General features: G+C 43.9%; 1 long non-coding RNA gene across 1 annotated transcript; it reads right to left on the bottom strand.

The window, feature by feature from the left end:
* Positions 1-1000: 1000 nt before the first annotated feature.
* Positions 1001-16981, bottom strand: LOC144753404 (uncharacterized). Its single transcript, XR_013594339.1, has 3 exons — positions 16837-16981; positions 7624-7680; positions 1001-1322 (listed from the first exon to the last, which is right to left on the bottom strand). It is a non-coding gene; the product is annotated as an uncharacterized LOC144753404 (long non-coding RNA).
* Positions 16982-17602: the final 621 nt, after the last annotated feature.

Here is a 17602-nt window from a genome sequence, read left to right as displayed (position 1 = left end):
ACTAATTTTTAATATTAGGTCATTTCTAAAGGGCAACACTAAGACACTTTAAACACTTAGGGCCATATGTATCAAGATACCCATTTGCGATTCCCATTTGAGAATCGCAAATGGGTATGTATGTACAAAATCGCATTTTTTTTGCGATTACTTAAAATTCCTTAATTGCGAATAGCAAATTGTGAATCGCAATTAAGGAATACTTTCCTCTTCATTTCTATGGGCCAGAAGGCCCATAGGAATGAATGGGAAGTTATTCTCAATTTGCGATTCGCAATTTGCGAATCGCAAATTGAGAATAATTTCAAGGGTGCAGGGGTGTCCACACCCTGTTGCACCCCTGAAATATGCATGGAAGCAAATGTGGCGCAAATACATGCCCTAAGGGCATGTATGTGCATCACATGGTACTTTGAAAAATGCAAAAATTTGCATTTTTCAAGGAATTCGCAATTTACCACCAACTAGAAGTTGGTGGTAATTTGCGATTCCTTATGGGCTACATACATTGCATTTAAGGAATCGCAAAATTTGCGATTCCTTAAATGCAATTGCAAAATAAAGAATCGCAAATTTTGTGATTCCTTATTTTGCACCACATTTTGCATAATACATTCCATTTAGCAAATTTGAATTTGCAAAGGCCGAAATTCTGCGAATTTCGGCCTTTGTGAATGTGAATTTGCTTGATACATATGGCCCATAAACACATAGAGCGCCTCACTGACACCTTTCAGAACCTTTAATCATTGGCTCAACCTATTTCCCTATTTCCCTTGTTCTCTGTTATTCGTTGTTACTCTGTTATAGTAACTCCAGAAAGGAATTACAAGGAGGGTTGCCGGGCCACTCTGAAAGAAGCCCTAAGTATTTTTTCCTTTTACGGCACCCAGCTAGCAGAAGAAAGCACTGATAATATATCAAATCTGGTGTAAAGAGTATATTACTGAGCAGGTGATTTGCATAAAGGATTAGGAACATGAAAAACATGGAGGCATACTTGAGTTGCATCAGTAAGTTTAATACATTAGAAACAGCTGCAGCACAATCATCAGTAGAATGGGGAATGCGGTACAGGTGTAATGAGAGAACATAGAAGGCTAGAGTAAGATGTTTTCTTTTTCAGGAGAACAGCGGTGTAAAGTGATTTTTGAATCAGGTATCCACTTTTTCATTTACAGGCACCCGGAATGGCACGTGCGAGTGGGTGTGCTTAATGATGCAGCCATCCCAGTGTGGAGCGTCTCACTTCTTACACCCACCCCCATGGTGAGAGAATCTACCATGGTCATGGTGTTGAGGAGGGCAGGGACAGCATGGATCTAAGAGGTAGAGAAAGGAAACAGAGTGTTAAGTTGCATCCGCTTACACATTACACACAGATTTAAAGCAATGTCTGTATCTTCTGAAAATGGAATCACAAAATCGGAATAACGGCTGTTGTGGATTTGTCCATTCCTTAGAGAGAAGCACCTCTGCCTAGCAACAGCTGATTTTTAGTTGGACTTCCTGATGCCTGCGTGAATTATCTGGTGTGATCTTAATTAACTCCCTCCAAATTGTGCGCTATGAAAGATGTGCCAAATGTTCCTCATTTCACATCAGACGAACTTTCATGTGATTTTTGCCTGTTACAGTCTAGTTCTCAATATTACATTTTCTCCTTCATCCTGTCTCAATCTGATATCTCGCATGACTTACCGCTGTGATGTATGTGCTTGCAGAGAAAAGTTACTCCAGAAACCAGCGAAATATATTTTGTTTAATTTGTGTGATTTTGCAAACAATAAGGGCATTTAGTAAAAGTTTTTTTTTTACAAATTTTTAACAACCCTATTGATTCCTTACTGGCCATATGTCAAGACAGCTTAAAGCACTTTCTTCTCCTGACATTAAATATAGCACACTTTGTAACAAAAGAAGGGCCTTTGAGCAGACGCATGTCCAGTCAACTATCCCACCTGAACGGCATGGATAAGAGAAGTTACACAGAGAACAAAATAAACTTCAAATTAAATTTCATTTTGAATAATATTTCTGTGGCTCTCGGGTGATGTGGAATCTCTGGAAGCACTACTAATATTAAAAGTGTGCTGTGTGAGCCAGCCAGGACATGCTTCCGCTACCATTTGGAATGCATTGAACAGAATTGATTTTAAAAGCGAAAAAGCAATATAAAGTGATACATTTTAGGAATAAAGACAGATGGGAAGTATGATAAAGTATCTCTCCCATATAGCACATCATATCAACCTGAGTATAAATGTAGATCTGCAAAGTGTTATACGCTTTTAGCATTGTTGCACGTGCGAGAGGTCATGACTCACAAGCAAGGAAGAGTTGAGTGGGTCGTGATGCTCCTTCTCTTCCTCAGCACTGGTAATAAATAACATAATACACTGCGCTTCTGCACATATGATTTATGCAGTAGTGTTTTTCATGTGCATTTATATTTTAAAAAGCTATTTATCAAAAGCAGGATGTAAGAGGTTAAATTTGCGCAGTGGCGCCAAAATCACACAGAAGAGGTCTCATGCCAATTATCAGAGGTGTTTCCATGTGTAAAGTCATTGTACCATGCAGTTTCTGCTGCAGCAACCTATGATTTCTCAAGTCAATTCTTCGGAACTATGATAATAACAATGAACTTGACTTTGCACTATAGACTTAAGGGGCAAGCATACCTAATAGCCAAGTTTTGTGATTTGCTACTAGGCAATCAAAAAATCTATGTACTAATGTGTCTTTGACACATTTAGAGATTCCTAATGGCACCGCAATTCACCTACTTCATTATTATTGGGGAGAGGAGTTGGCTTAACGGCTAGGGCGGTCAACCTAGAATCTGGGGCACCAGGTTCTAGTCTCTGCAATGACAGCAGGGCCGGACTGGCTACCGGGCAGTTTGGAATGCTGCTAAGCTGGGGGTGATTTCGTTCATGGAGACCTGATAAACGAAATTCGTTTTGCTTTAATTATTTCGAAGCACACCAAGGTCTCCATGAACAAAATCAGCCCCCACCGCAGTGAAAACAGCACGCAGCTCGGCAGCATTCCAAACTGCCCGGTAGTTAGTCTGGCTCTGAATGACAGTGAGCATCCTGTGATTCTGGGCAAATCACTTAATCTCCCTGTGCCTAACAAAAATGAAGGTGTCCATATGTAACACAACTGGTGCTATGTAAAGAGCGCTGATGGGGTAGGTTGCAACTTGCGACCTATTGGGAATTGCTAAGGAGGATGGCCTGTTGGGGACAGCAGACCACCATGTCTAGTTTTCTTTTTAAATAGGGCATTTTTTTTTTTAAATGCAGCCCTTTTTCCTGGGTGGAAAACAGGGTGCATTTCAAAAATAAAATTAGTTCTTTTTTATTTTTTAAGAGTAGGCAATGGTCCGTGGGACCACTGCCTGCTCTTAAACATTTTTGCAAACGTTCACAAATGCTAAGGTGTCCCCTGGGGACCCTCACATTTGCAAATGAACTTTAAGTTTGTGGTAAAATGTGAATGTTTTGCGAACTCATTTTGGTTGCAAATCATTCTTACATACCACTGCAAGTCGCTATTAGGAAGGGATGCCCTTAACACATCCCTTCCCAACACCGAATCGCTAACCAATTTTGTGATTTGGTAATAGGTTACCAAATCAGAATATGGGCCTATGTACATTGTAAAATGTTTTATATCAGTCGGAAACAGCCTGATTCGATGAATTGGGCCATTTGCGACATGAAAAAAAGATACATACACGTGGCCCTATATGTGTTAAATATGAGGGAATTAATATATTTGCTGTAAATAACATTTTTACTGGGCCACACTTATCACATTTATTTTCACTGGTGTGGCATGAATTCTTAGTAGGACATAATGCACATAAACACAAAGATGCTTTCAGCAGCATTTTACACTAATCTATACTCACAAGCTAAACGGACTAAAGGTGAATCATTCAAGGATTAGACCATATTTAAAGGCATGCAGCTCACAGGATATCAGAAGGGACAAGCGGTGTAAATTATATTAGCACATGATTAAGCAGAGGGAGCCTGCTTCAATTGTGATTTCTCTTCAGTACCAAAAATCACATTTTCATTGTGAATATTCTCTCAAATATAAAATCCCTTCCCCTCTTTTATGCAGTGGAACCGCCTACTGCATCTTAAACTACACAAGACTGATTAAATGGCAGTGGTGTAGAATGCAGACATGCTTTGTAATTATATCAAAGGAGTCAGTAATATGAGTTTTCTCCACATGGAAGAAAGCATGTTTTTCTTTGAAAACCAAATGATAGAAAACACTGTCTACATTTTGAAAGAGCTTTCATTGCCACAGAAGTAAACTGAATAAAACGTCAGCAAAATCTCACATAAATAAGTAAATGATAAACCTGCACTGAATTAAGGGCATCATTTAAAGGTTGGCAGTACCTGGGCATCAGCACAAAATCAGCAGCTGCCTTTTTTGCCGAGTTCTCGGAGCACCACACTTTATTTACAGGTGCTAGAACCACATAGGGCCCGATGTAGGTAAAATAGATTTACCGATTTTTAATTACCGAATCATACCGATTCGGTAATTAAAAATCGGTAAATCTAAGGGGTTGAGATGTAGGAACATCCAGATGTTCCTGCTACCGAATCGGTAAAAATCTGTTTTTACCGATTCAGTAAATACCGACCGATAATGGCCCATTCATTCCTATGGGCTTTGAAGCCCATAGGAATGAATGGGGCATTACCGGTCGGTATTTACCGAAACGGTAAATACAGATTTTGACAAGGGTGCAGGGGGTGTCACTTTGACACCCTCTAGCACCCCCAAAAAAGATTCGGGGGCCATGTGGCAGGCATACCTGCCCTAAGGGCAGGTCTGCCTGTCATATGGCACAGGTGTGCATGCACACATGTGCATGCACACCTGAATCGGTATTTTACCATCAAATATATTTGATGGTAAAATACAGATTCGGTAAGGGTTGTGGGACTCAGAAGAGTCCCACCTACATATCAAAAATACCGAATAGGTATAAATACCGATTCGGTATTTTACAGATTCGGTAAATTTACCGATGGGTAAATTTACCGAATCTGTAAAATTCTGGGCCCTACATACCAAATCTGATTTTCCGGTCGGTAACGGCCGAAAATACCGATTTTCGGCCGTTACCGACCGACCTACATCTGGCCCATAGTTTCTTATGGATGAGTTCAGCTGGTTTAGTGCTTAATCTGAGCCAATGATTTCTGGTGGCTGGCACTGGCACATAATTGTCAACACCATCACTTATGACAGTCTGCCACATGGTGGCACTGTTAGTCTAATTTAGAAATCAGCACAGGAACAGTTGTTTAATAATTCAATATGCAATAAAATGACTGATCCCCACCGCCCAAGTTATTCTTATAGCTTTGAGGGCTTGAAATATTCTGAACTGGTGCACTTGTAGGTGTGTGATGGTTAGTAGTTGTGTTGGTACTGTCATTGGCAGTGCTCCCCTAACAAGGGCCTTGTCACTTACTTTTTAACAAATTAAGTAATGATACTGGCTCTACCTTCAGAAGCTCTTTGCCATAAATGTTTTCACTTCAGGACTGGCACTAGAGTGCTTTGGAAAGCACACTTTAAGAAACAGAGGCCATCCAAAGCAGATTTTTCATGTACGTGGCAGCCATGCCAAATATGTCAAACGAGTTATCATGAAAAAGTGGGACGTCCTTCAATTCATTTTCAACTAAAGTGTTCCTGCTGTGTCGGGGCCTCCGCCATCCTAGCAATCAGTCAGGCTGTCCATCAAACTTTCAATGTGGCCATAAGCGTGTACAGATGCAAACTATCAATCAGAACAAGTGCTTAATTTGAGCTGGGGCTTTACGGTGCTTAGCACCGGCACTTAATTGGTTTCCGGTGCTCGACACCGGAACCTAATTGTCAACACCATACTTAGAACAGTCCACCACATGGTGGCGCTGCTCATCTAATTTAGAGATGAGCAGAACAACGGTAGTTTAGGAATACAATATACATTAAAATTGCAAATATCTGCCTCGACAGCAATTCCTTTAGCTTTGGGGACCTGAAATAATCTGAACTGTCGCATTTACATGTAAGAGAGATGATTAGTAGTTGTTTTGGCAGTGATGACAAGAGCGATGGGTGGTGGAAGCTGCAGTGACCTAGCACTTAATATTTTACAAATTAAGCACTGAAACATGGCACAGAGTACCCAACCCACTTCTAGGAAGTAGAGAGATCTGGGGTGCAACCTTTGGCACCTCTTTCCTTGTCAGGAGCAGCTATGCCAACAACTGGGTTCTACAAACAGCTGAACACAGGAGATCGGCTTCCAGCTCTCCTCAGTCTGTTTGGGATTCACCTCCATGTACAGTCGAAGTGCATTAGAAAAGTATGGGCACTGTGATCCTCAGTGCTATGGGGGCAGGTTCAGGGGGCATGGGGACGGGGTCAAAGGTGTTTCTAAAAAGAACAAAATAGTCTGCAACTATATTGTTGTTTTTTTTACTTTCAGTTAACTGCCATTAAAATAGCAACCCCCATAAATGAAAATAAATACAAGTAAACTAATCATTGGGAAATGCACTATATTACTTTAAGAAACCTCTATTTGATCATTTGATCACTGGAGATGTCTGTCGGTGGGGCCACAGAATGGAAGCTGGTTTGCGCAGTGGGGAATAGTGAAATGTATATTTTCAGTGCTACAAGGTCCCAGCCTGTGACCGAAAGCACTATGGATATGAAAGTCATTATTTTAATCTTGCATTAAACACAGTATAAGATAGGCTGCCACAAAAAAATGGAAAAAATTGAGTTTAAGTTGAAAAAGTGTTTCCAAAATTTTGATTTTTGTAATCTACAGATTGTGCCTAGTGCAGACATGTTTCATAACTTTCCATTGAAAGAACACATGAGGTAGGTCAGCTGGTAATATCCAACAATACCAATCAAACAGAGTAAATATTTGGCATCACAAAGCTTCAAGTGACTTCATCAATTAAACCAATACAAACTACCAAGCAACACATTAGTAAATTAACCAGTAGCACACCTTTGTACTTCTTTCTGGCAGAATGCACCCAGGCAGAATAAATGCTTCTTGTTTTAGCTGGTTATTCCCCTCCTCAGCTTCACAGCACAAGAGACTCCCTCCCTTTCATTTGAGTTGAGGCTTCCTAACTCTCTGTTTTAAGTCCTGTGTCAGCTGTCTGGTAACTAAAAATAGGAAAACTGTTTTGGTAAATTAAAAAGTATAAGCATATCGTCCCCCACAGAACCCACTAACTTTGACGTATGCCTCCATGGGAGTGAAAGGCTCAATAAGAACTCAAAATCTGTATCACTCTCATACATGAGACTGGGGTTTTCCAGGAGCTTGTAGCCTTCGATTGATGACACCCAACTCTCTGATGTCACTGCTTGAACCTGCCACTCTGGAAATGTTCCTCACATGTAAATACAGCAGGCTAGGACTCCTGGTCTAGTAACATAGTTTCTATTAGGAAAACCCCTTAGGTACAGGTTGCAAACATATGCTAGTTTTAGAACTGCATATGGGTGATATATAATTTACTGGCGTTACAATTTCTTCACATTGCATACCTGGTCTGTCACACTTGTAGTTGTAGGCTTGATAGTGGTATTGCCCTGGTCTGCACGCTGAAAAGAAAAAGATTAAAATGTGAAATCCGTCCTTTTATACATTACTCTTTTTTAGTTACATCTCAATATCATGTTCCCAGTCCTCAGGAATAACGCAATGTTTGCCTCACTAAAAATGATGATGTTGTGGGAGGAAATATCTCTCCTTAAACTGTCCCAGTATAAATGAAATCTGTGGTGCCAGCATTATGGAAAGTGGAAGGAGTGGGGTTATGTTATGTTAATTTGCATTTGTAAAGTGCCTATCACCCGGAGGTCTCTAAGCGCTGTACGAATAACGCTGAGGAACCCGTCCTGGCCTGTTCCTGTGATGTGCCCACTCCTGGGCGCCCCAAGGTGAAGCCAGGCATCCTAGCGTTGTTTGGGCCAGTGTGGAGATTAGGGGCCATATGTAGGTGGACAAATACCGGTCGGTAACGGCCGATTTCGGCCGTTACCGACCGGTATTTTGAGTTTCAGATGTAGGAGGCCAAAATATTACCGATTCTGTAAATTTACAGAATCTGTAAATTTACCGATTCTGTAAATTACCGAATCGGTAAATTTACAGAATCGGTAATATGGGATGTAGGTGGCACTGAAAACAGTGCCACAGGCCCTTAAGAATTCGTTATTTACCATCAAATACTATTTGATGGTAAATAACAAATTCCTGTGTACATGCACATCTGTGCATTTGCACCTGTGCCATGTGCCATGTGCCCTAAGGGCATGTATGTGTGTCACATGGCACACAAGCCTGAATCAGGGGTGCAACAGGGTGTCAATGTGACACCCTGTCCCCCTTGTAAAATCGGTAATTTTACTGAATCGCTATTTACCGATTCGGTAATTGCCATTGGTTCCTATGGGCCTCAAGGCCCATAGGAATCAATGGCAATTACCCAATCGGTAAATACCGATTCGGTAATTACCGAATGTTACCGATTCGGTAATTATCTCGGTAAAATTCTGTATTTACGAATCAGTAAATACCATTTACCTACATGTGGCCCTAAGCAAGCTATTGCCCAGAGCTGCAGAGTGGGACCCATGATTATAGTAGGCACCGAGGTAAGAATTATCGGGTCCGAGGACATTGAGCCCAAGACCCTGCCGTGACGGGAATGGAACCCTGGTCCCGGGCCAGACCTCTGCATCAGGGTCTGCCGCTCTAACCAGTGAGCCACACTTCTCCACAACACAGACAGTCTTCTCTCTGAACACAGACCGGCAACCACCATGTAGGAAACAACTCAGTTGACTGGAAGAAAGCAGCCCTCCTCTAAGCAGGAGTCTGGTCGAAATGGGCAGAGGAAAGGGATATTTCAGTTTTCACCTCATGTTTTCTTCATGTTAACTTTGTTGGACTATTGTAATAACATGAGTTTGTGCAACGAAATTAAAACGAGGAAACCCATACTAAGGATAAAAAGTCTAATGAGAATTATCACTTTTTATATTAGATAAGGATGTTAAGAATTAAGGTTGGAAATCACTTTTAGTTAGAAGTAATAGGAATATGGCTTTAAGGGGCCGAGAAATTGTGGTGAAATACAATATGCAGAAAATTAGCCAACGAAAAAAATGTTGCAGACGAAAATAATCTGTAATGTTATCATGAATTTATTCTAGGTGCATTTCACAGAATTTGAAAGTTTTATGGAATTGTGGGACATTTTTCTCCACCCCTACACATGCTGTACTTAATTTGTAAAAAAATAAGTTCCATCCTTATTCGAGCAGGCAAATGTAGGTACAATAGCTTTCCCCAAAGCACCAAACTCCTACAAATGCGAAAATATGGACTATTCCAATTATCCAAACCTGTAAGGAAGGCCTTGGCATGCTGGCATTCTTTTTTTAAGGTACACTGATTTGTTAATTAATCTGCTGATGTGGTTTGCTCAAAAATATAGACCATCAGTACATCCATGTGGTGCCCTGCCATAAAACAATTCGGGTGTTAAAAATTAAGGGGGTGATTATGATGGCAAGCGGATCGCCACAAATCCGCCCGCTATCACAACCTCATTTAACTCCGCCATATTACCTCGGCGGGGAGTACCGTGGCGGACGGAAAGTCCGTCCGCCGCTTTTCTGCCGGTCGGCAATCGTTACGATTGCCGGCCGGGCGGAACTGGGGTATAATATGGTGGCGGTGCCTGGTGGTAAAGGCCTTTCCATGGTGGCAAAGCTGCCATGAAAAAGCTGGTGGGGATGTGCTTTGCGGGCCCGCTGCGGGCCCCCTGGGGGAATGGGGGGTACACTTGGAGGGTACCTATGGTACCCCCCTTCATTGCCTTGCACAAGATGGCAGGGACCACGCGGTGCCTGCCACATTGTGCATGGCAATGCACAACATGTCTCTTTGGCTTTGCGGCACCCGCCTCAATGTTAAAGACTGGAATGCGACCGCCTGAGTGGCAGTTGAATCCTAATTGGCGGTGCAGGACTGCCGCACCTCCGGCGGCCGGTCCCAGCCACCCAGCTAGGGTGGCGGGCGGACTTCCTAATGGGCCCCTTAGTGCCTTTGCCGAGCACCACATGTTCTGGCAACAATTAAGCAATTCCCCTTGCAAACCAGAGAACAACAGCGAACCGCCACGAACCATGAATGGTGAAATTTGCTGTAGTGGGAAAACAGTTCATTGCATTTTTCTACTTCCGTGTTTTGTCAAAAGCATCACCCAGATCTAAAAAGGGGTTAGGGTTAATATTGGAGATTGGGTTGCTGCTAGACACAGCAACTTATTTATATCTCATGATTCTTTCTTTATTCTTGTCAAACAATTGTAAAGGAAGTTTTGGTCATAAAGGACTTGTCCATATGGGTTTCTTCATTGTAGTATTTATCCATTACTGCAATCCTTTTTTTCAGATAGCTCTGGTGTATTGCTCTTTCAGTTCAATGTAGGTCAAATCAGGCGAAAGGAATCTCCTTCCGTTGAGAGTTTTACTAATTATAATAGTTCCCTCAGGCCTAGTCCTGAGTGGTGAAACGTATGTCTTTAAAAAGAGCATTGGATATAGACTGATCCTTAGCAAAGACTGAAGTGTAAAATTGATTTCATTGGCAAGGCACAAGTTAAGGCAAAGTGTGATATTGGTAAAGGCAGGGCCATCACAAGGGGAGGAGTAAAGGGGTCATTATTCCACAAAACCCACTCTTCCTAGAGACCTCCACTCCTTTAGCAAAATTTACAAAATGTTGTATTGAAAGCAAACCTGACCCCTTTGTTTATAAAAGGGCAGATTTCTTATAAGTGCCACTAGATGCAGTTGGATGCCATGTTTTCTCTTCTTCTAGGTTCGAATTATATGTTTGTAACCTAGAAACGTGCTCATTGCACCTTGTAAATACAGAAGTGTCCAGTAAGTTATTGCCCACCACCTGCAAAAGCTTCCGACAAGCTTGGTTAAAGGGAAGGGGGTATTTAGATCCCCAGAGCATGTACAGACTGAAGAATGTGAAAGTGACAATATCTGATTTGGAGGGCCACACTCAGCAATTCTCATTTCCAGGAGGATTGTATGAATTGGGAGATGGACTCTACCTCAGAAGTGCTTTGGCTGGCAGGCTTCAGACAAGCTGGGATGGTACTATCTTTGAATCGTAAATTCCAAGTATTGATTGGTGACTTTCTATGTAACATTAATTAGACTCTCAATCACTATACAGGAAAATGAGTATTTTTAGATTTTAGAGCTATGTACATGCCATGGTTGAAATCTTAGCTTCATACAATTGACTGAGCTGAACAAACCACTTTAGCTCCCTGTGCCACAGTTCCCTTAAAGGTTGGATCTGATTTACTGTTGTGTGGACACTAAAATGTTATTCTACTACTGTAATGTAGTTGATACTTCATACAACCCTGTAACTCAAATATCAAGACTAACATCTCGCTCTATTTCAAAGTTCCATTTCATTAAAATTAAACTTCTGGAGGAATGGTCCTATGATAACAAGGAGTCTTTTGAGTCTGAAGACAAACATCTATTGAACATGATTTTACCCTGTGTTATCACATGATAAGCTAGAAAGGTGGGCCTATTGTCAGTTATGAGCAGTACATTATGTGGCATTCAGGAGGGTTCCTATGTGGCTTTACCGTATCCCATCTGTTGTACATGAAATGTGAGTAATGCATCTGGGCTTAGACAAGTTGATGTGGTCTTGTGGCCAAACTGTTGTTGTTGGAAGGAGGCAACACGGGTTCAGTTTTGCTATCTTGTGCCACCAAATTGTTCGATCCTGGACAGATAATTTCCTAACCCTATAACTCAGTTGTTTTATATCCCAAACATTATCCTTGCCGAGAGATGTAAGTTCACAATCTATGCTTTATTAAAAAAATGCATTCCTTTACACAATGTGCTGATAAATATACAGTAATGAGACCTATAGAAGTGTACAGATTGGTGGAGCTTATGAAAAAACACCACACTGCAATGTGTTCGGGAGTTTTGTACATCCCTGCAACATCATGCGATAGTAAATGGACCCAAGCTGGAGACAAATCATTTACCACAGACCTGCAGCACAGCAAGAATGCCCCTGTTGAGCTAAGAGCGATCACATGTGACAAATGGTGTAGAGTGAATCAAGTCAAGTTTAAATTTGTATAACGCACTACTCACCCAGAGGGTCTCAAGGCGCTTGAGGGAGGGGGAGCTTTACTTATCAAATATCCAAGTTTTTAGTTGTTTTCTGAAGGAGAGGTGGTTCTGTGTAAGGCGGAGGTGGGTGGGGAGAGAATTCCAGGTCTTGGCCGCTAAGTAGGAGAAGGATTTTCCTCCCATGGTGGATCTTTGGATGCGTGGGCTTGTGGCGAGGGCTTGATTGGACGATCGAAGTTTGCGGGTGTGGGTGTAAAAGGACAGGCGCGTGTTGAGGTATTCGGGTCCTAGGTCGTAGAGGGCTTTGTGTGCGAGGGTAAGAAGGCGGAACGTTATTCTCTTGTTGACGGGGAGCCAGTGGAGGTCGTTCAGATGACCTGAAATGTGAGCTTGGCGGGGAATGTCAAGGATGAGTCTGGCTGAGGCGTTTTGGATGCGTTGGAGTTTTTTCTGTAGTTTGGCTGTGGTTCCGGCGTAAAGGGTGTTTCCGTAGTCCAGTCGACTTGTGACCAGTGCATGGGTGACTGTTTTTCTTGTTTCGGTGGGGATCCAGCGGAAGATTTTTTTGAGCATTCGTAGGATGTTGAAGCATGATGATGAGACGGCGTTGACTTGTCTGGTCATCGAGAGGGAGGGGTCTAGGATGAAGCCCAGGTTACGTGCGTGGTCCGTTGGTATGGGTGCCGTTTCCAGGGCCGGTGGCCACCATGAGTCGTCCCAGGCGGAGGGGGACGATCCTAAGATGAGGACTTCCGTTTTGTCCGAGTTCAGTTTTAGACGGCTGTTCTTCATCCACTCGGCTACTTCTTTCATCCCATCGTGTAGGTTGGTTTTGGCGGTGTTTGGGTCTTTGGTGAGGGAGAGGATCAGCTGGGTGTCATCTGCGTAGGAGATAATGTTAAGGTTGTGTTGGCGCGCAATGGATGCGAGGGGACTCATGTAGAAGTTGAAGAGGGTGGGACTGAGTGAAGATCCTTGGGGTACGCCGCAGATGACTTCTGTGGCCTCTGATCTGAAAGGGGGGAGGCGGACTCTCTGGGTTCTTCCGGAGAGGAAAGAGATTATCCAGTCTAATGCTTTTCCTTGTATTCTGACGTTGTTGAGGCGTTGTATGAGGGTGTTATGACAGACTGTGTCGAAGGCTGCGGAGAGGTCAAGTAGGATGAGGGCAGCTGTTTCTCCGTTGTCCAGTAGGGTTAGAATGTCGTCTGTTGCTGCGATGAGGGCGGTCTCGGTGCTGTGTTTGGCTCGGCAGCCGGACTGTGAAGGGTCGAGGGATTTGTTGGATTCGAGGAAGGCGGCGAGTTGACTGTTGACGGCTTTCTCAATGACTTTGGCAGGGAATGGGAGGAGCGAAATGGGGAGGTAGTTCTTAAGTTCAGTGGGGTCTGCTGTAGGTTTCTTCAAGAGGGCGCCGAGTTCGGCATGTTTCCAGCTTTCCGGGAAGGTAGCGGAGTTGAGGGAGCAGTTGATGACGTCTCGGAGATGGGGTGCGATAATGGAGTCTGCTTTGTTGAAAATGTGGTGGGGACATGGGTCGGTTGGTGATCCTGAGTGAATGGTGTCCATCAGGCGGATGGTGTCTTCGGTGGTGATTGGGTTCCAGGTGCAAAGGTTGTTGGGGGGGGTTCAAGTTCGGAGGTGGGTGCGGTGGACTGGTCTCCAAAGCTGTTATGTATGTCAGCGATTTTGTTATGGAAAAACGAGGCTAGAGAGTCGCAGAGGTCTTGGGAGGGAGTGATGTCATTGGTGCCGGCGGAGGGGTTGGTGAACTCTTTGACGATGTTGAATAGTTCTTTGCTGTTGTGGGCGTTGTTGTCGAGTTGATCCTTGAATGATGATTTCTTGGTGGATCGGATCAGTTGGTGGTGTTTGCGGGTGGCGTTCTTGAAGGTGGCCAGGTTGTCAGAGGTTGGGTATTTTCGCCATGCTTTCTCGAGGGTGCGGCAGATCTTCTTGGATTTCTTAAGGTCATCATTAAACCAGGGGGCTTTTTTGCTGCCTTGCTTGATTTGATGGTTTTTCAAGGGTGCTAATTTGTCTGCGTTGTGAGTGATCCATTGTGTGAGGTTGGTGGCTGCTTGGTTTGGGTCTGATGATTTTGCAGGAGGGTTTTGGTGAAGCGATGTGAAGAGTTGGTCGGAGGTAATTTTGTTCCAGTTTCTCCGTGGAATTGGTTGTGGGTGGTTGTGGGTCGTAGTCTTTTTGAAGTTGAAGTGAACGCAGCTGTGGTCCGACCAATGGAGAGCTGTGGTGTGATTGAAGGAGATGTGCTTGCTGGAGGTGAAGATTGGGTCGAGCGTGTGCCCGGCAAAGTGGGTGGGGGTGTCAACAAGTTGTTTGAGTCCGAGATTGGCGAGGTTGTCCAAGAGGGTGGTGGTGTTGCTGTCGTTGTTCTTTTCTAGGTGGAAGTTGAGGTCTCCCAGTAGAATGTAGTCCTCAGAGGGGAGGGCGTGAGTGCTGATGAAGTCAGTGATGACTTCGCTGAATTGTGTGCGGGGTCCGGGTGGCCTATAGATGAGGGTGCCTCTGAGTGTGGTCTTAGGGTCGGTGTGGATCTGGAAGTGAAGGTGTTCGGCGGTTGTGAGGTTGTCATCGGAGCTGGTTGTGATGTGGATGGTGTTCTTGTGGACAATGGCGATTCCTCCTCCTGTTCGCTTGGTGCGGTCCTTTCGGATGATTTTGTAGCCGTCCGGGATGGCTATGGCGATGTCGGGCGTTGATGAGGTGTTCATCCAGGTTTCTGTAAGGAAGGCGACGTCCGGTGATGTGGTGTCTAGTAGGTTCCAAAGTTCAATGGCGTGTCTGTGGACCAAGCGGGTGTTGAGCAGGATGCACTTCAGGTGGTTGGTGTTGGAGCTCTGTTTGGAGTGTGTGGATTTGCTGTGGGTCTTAGTGCAGTCGAACTTGCAGGAGTGGCAGGTGAAGGGTCCCTGGGTGTGTCCTGGGGTGGCTTGGTAGCAGTTTGGGAGTCGGCCGGGGTTAAGTGTAGAGAGGGAGCGGCGTTGTACGTTATGCGGGCGGAGTTGATTTTGCGTGGGCCAGGGGGTATGGTGCTGGGCGCGGTCAAGGCGCGGACAGGCGTAGACGGGCTTACCTTTGGGGCGCCTCCGGCGCGTCCGCTGCGCGTGAACGCTGCGCGTCAGCTGTTCTGACATAAGTGGATAGTGGGGGAGGGTGGGGCGAGGGAGGAGCAGCTGGGAGGCGGGAGCGGGCGGAGGGACGGGCTACGAGGCACAACAACAACAAAAAGGCTGCAAAGCAAAAGCGAAACAGGGCGAGATTGGGGCACATCTGTGGTGTCTCAGAGAAATGGGCACGGGCACAATCGGGCACAAATGACTCCCAAAGCAAAGCGAACAGTGAAATACAATGTACTGCAAAAGATCGTATCAGGCAGCTCTTAACAACAGTGCGAGCAATGAGATCAATGCTACAGCAATACAGCGCTACGATTTAACAGGCAAGCACAGCAATACAGCGCTACGATTTAACAGGCAAGCATAAATTAAATAACAGAGACAATGCCAGCAAAGTGAGTGATGCGCAAATCAGCTGTTAGCAGCAATGAGCAGGGAGCGTAATAGCGCTACGATACCAGGAGCCAGGGAGTGTGGGGAGCGACCGCCTCTGAGCGAGTCAGGAGGGTCACTATATATGAATGAAACATAGCACCCCAAGACCAAGAGAGGAGTCTCACTTATGTACCACAACAGATACTGGTAAGAATAAAGATGCAAATGTAACAAATATCGGCACACTTTTGCTGCATTTCAGATCTGAACGATTCTCAGATTCACAAAAATGTATTCCATTGTATTCCATTGTCAATACCTCCCTCACTCAAGGCATCTTCCCAGAAGCTCTGACGACTAGCCAGATCCTCCCACTCCTTGGGAAACCTACACTAGACCCTAAATACCTTGGCAACAACTGGCCAATCACTTACCTACAATTTATCAGCAAGATTATTGAAAAAGTGGTCTATATTCAACTTCGAAATCACATTAATGCTAACCACCTTCTGCACAACCATGAGCCTGGCTTGACATTAGGCTACATCATGGAGACTGCCACCTTACACATCGTGGACAATGTCCTCCTGACCACAGATGTACATGACTCCCACCTCCTGACATTGACAGTCCTCTCAGCTGCCTTCAACACAGTAAACCATTTTTTTATTTTATTTTTTAGCCAGTGGTAAGATGTGTTACCTAAATATGTGCGCATATTAAATGTTATGTGTATATATTAAATGTGTGACCATTTACTGTGCTAGGGCTGTGGCAGCAAACGTTCCAAAAAAACAAGTTCCCCTCATGTTTGCTACACAAAATTACAAACAATACCAAGAGAAAGTACTGACTCTCCATGATTGCAGGCCAGAAAACATACTACTGACGTAAGAGAAAGTCAAGATATCGCAAAAGCCCTGTAAAGCGTTTTCTGACACCATTATAATTTTAAGAGTCAACTGGGCCGTAGATGGCACAATGAGCGCTATATAAATGAAAGCAAAACAGCAGAATACATTGACGGGACACTTACGGTCATAACAAGGCTGGTAGGGCCTGTCGCAGGGGTCCTGGCTGCAGTAGGTCCCTTGGTGGTGGTGGTGGTGGCGGTGTCCTTGGTGCGACATTGCTTCCTCGGTGGATCGCTGCTGACAGAATCCAAAGGCTGGTCACAGAGGTTTCCTGGTCCAGTTTGCGGTATCGGAACTCCGGCCGGGCTTTATAATCGAGCAGGGACCGACCTGGTGCTGATTGGGCCCCAGTAGCCTGTGTCCACCCAATCAGATTTTAGAACAGGGTAATTCCTCCGGAGTCAGTCATTTGTTTATTGCCTCGCTCTCTGTCATTTATTTGTTTTTATTATTTTTATTGTTTTGCGTGTTCGTGGACCCTGCCTGGGCGGCTCTCAACACTACTCAATAAATAAGAATGGGTTTCAGATTTTATTGTTCTTGGTGACGAGTGTGGCAAGCCATTTTTACGAGTGCCTTTGAGGATGACAGTTTGAAAGCGGCATGCTTTAAAAATGTGGGCTTGTGACACAGTGTTTGCGCATCCCTTACTCATTCACAGGTATGAAAGCAAATGGTCAAAATACTAAACAACATATGTATAACTAAGTACTCCGTTACAATCGTAAATAAGCGATAGAAACCATTCTCAGTTTAAAATACAAAGTGATATCTATAAACATAATCCATATGCAAAGAAAACATTGAAAACACAAGTGTTCTCTTCAAGTAATTTGTGAAGCTTTTTGGAAATCTGCCTGAATGCAAAAAGTATTTTAAATATTTTTC

This window comes from Lissotriton helveticus, chromosome 5_1 (genome assembly GCF_964261635.1).
Source record: "Lissotriton helveticus chromosome 5_1, aLisHel1.1, whole genome shotgun sequence".
NCBI classification, from domain to species: domain Eukaryota; kingdom Metazoa; phylum Chordata; class Amphibia; order Caudata; family Salamandridae; genus Lissotriton; species Lissotriton helveticus.
This window is presented reverse-complemented; position numbering and strand designations above follow the sequence as displayed.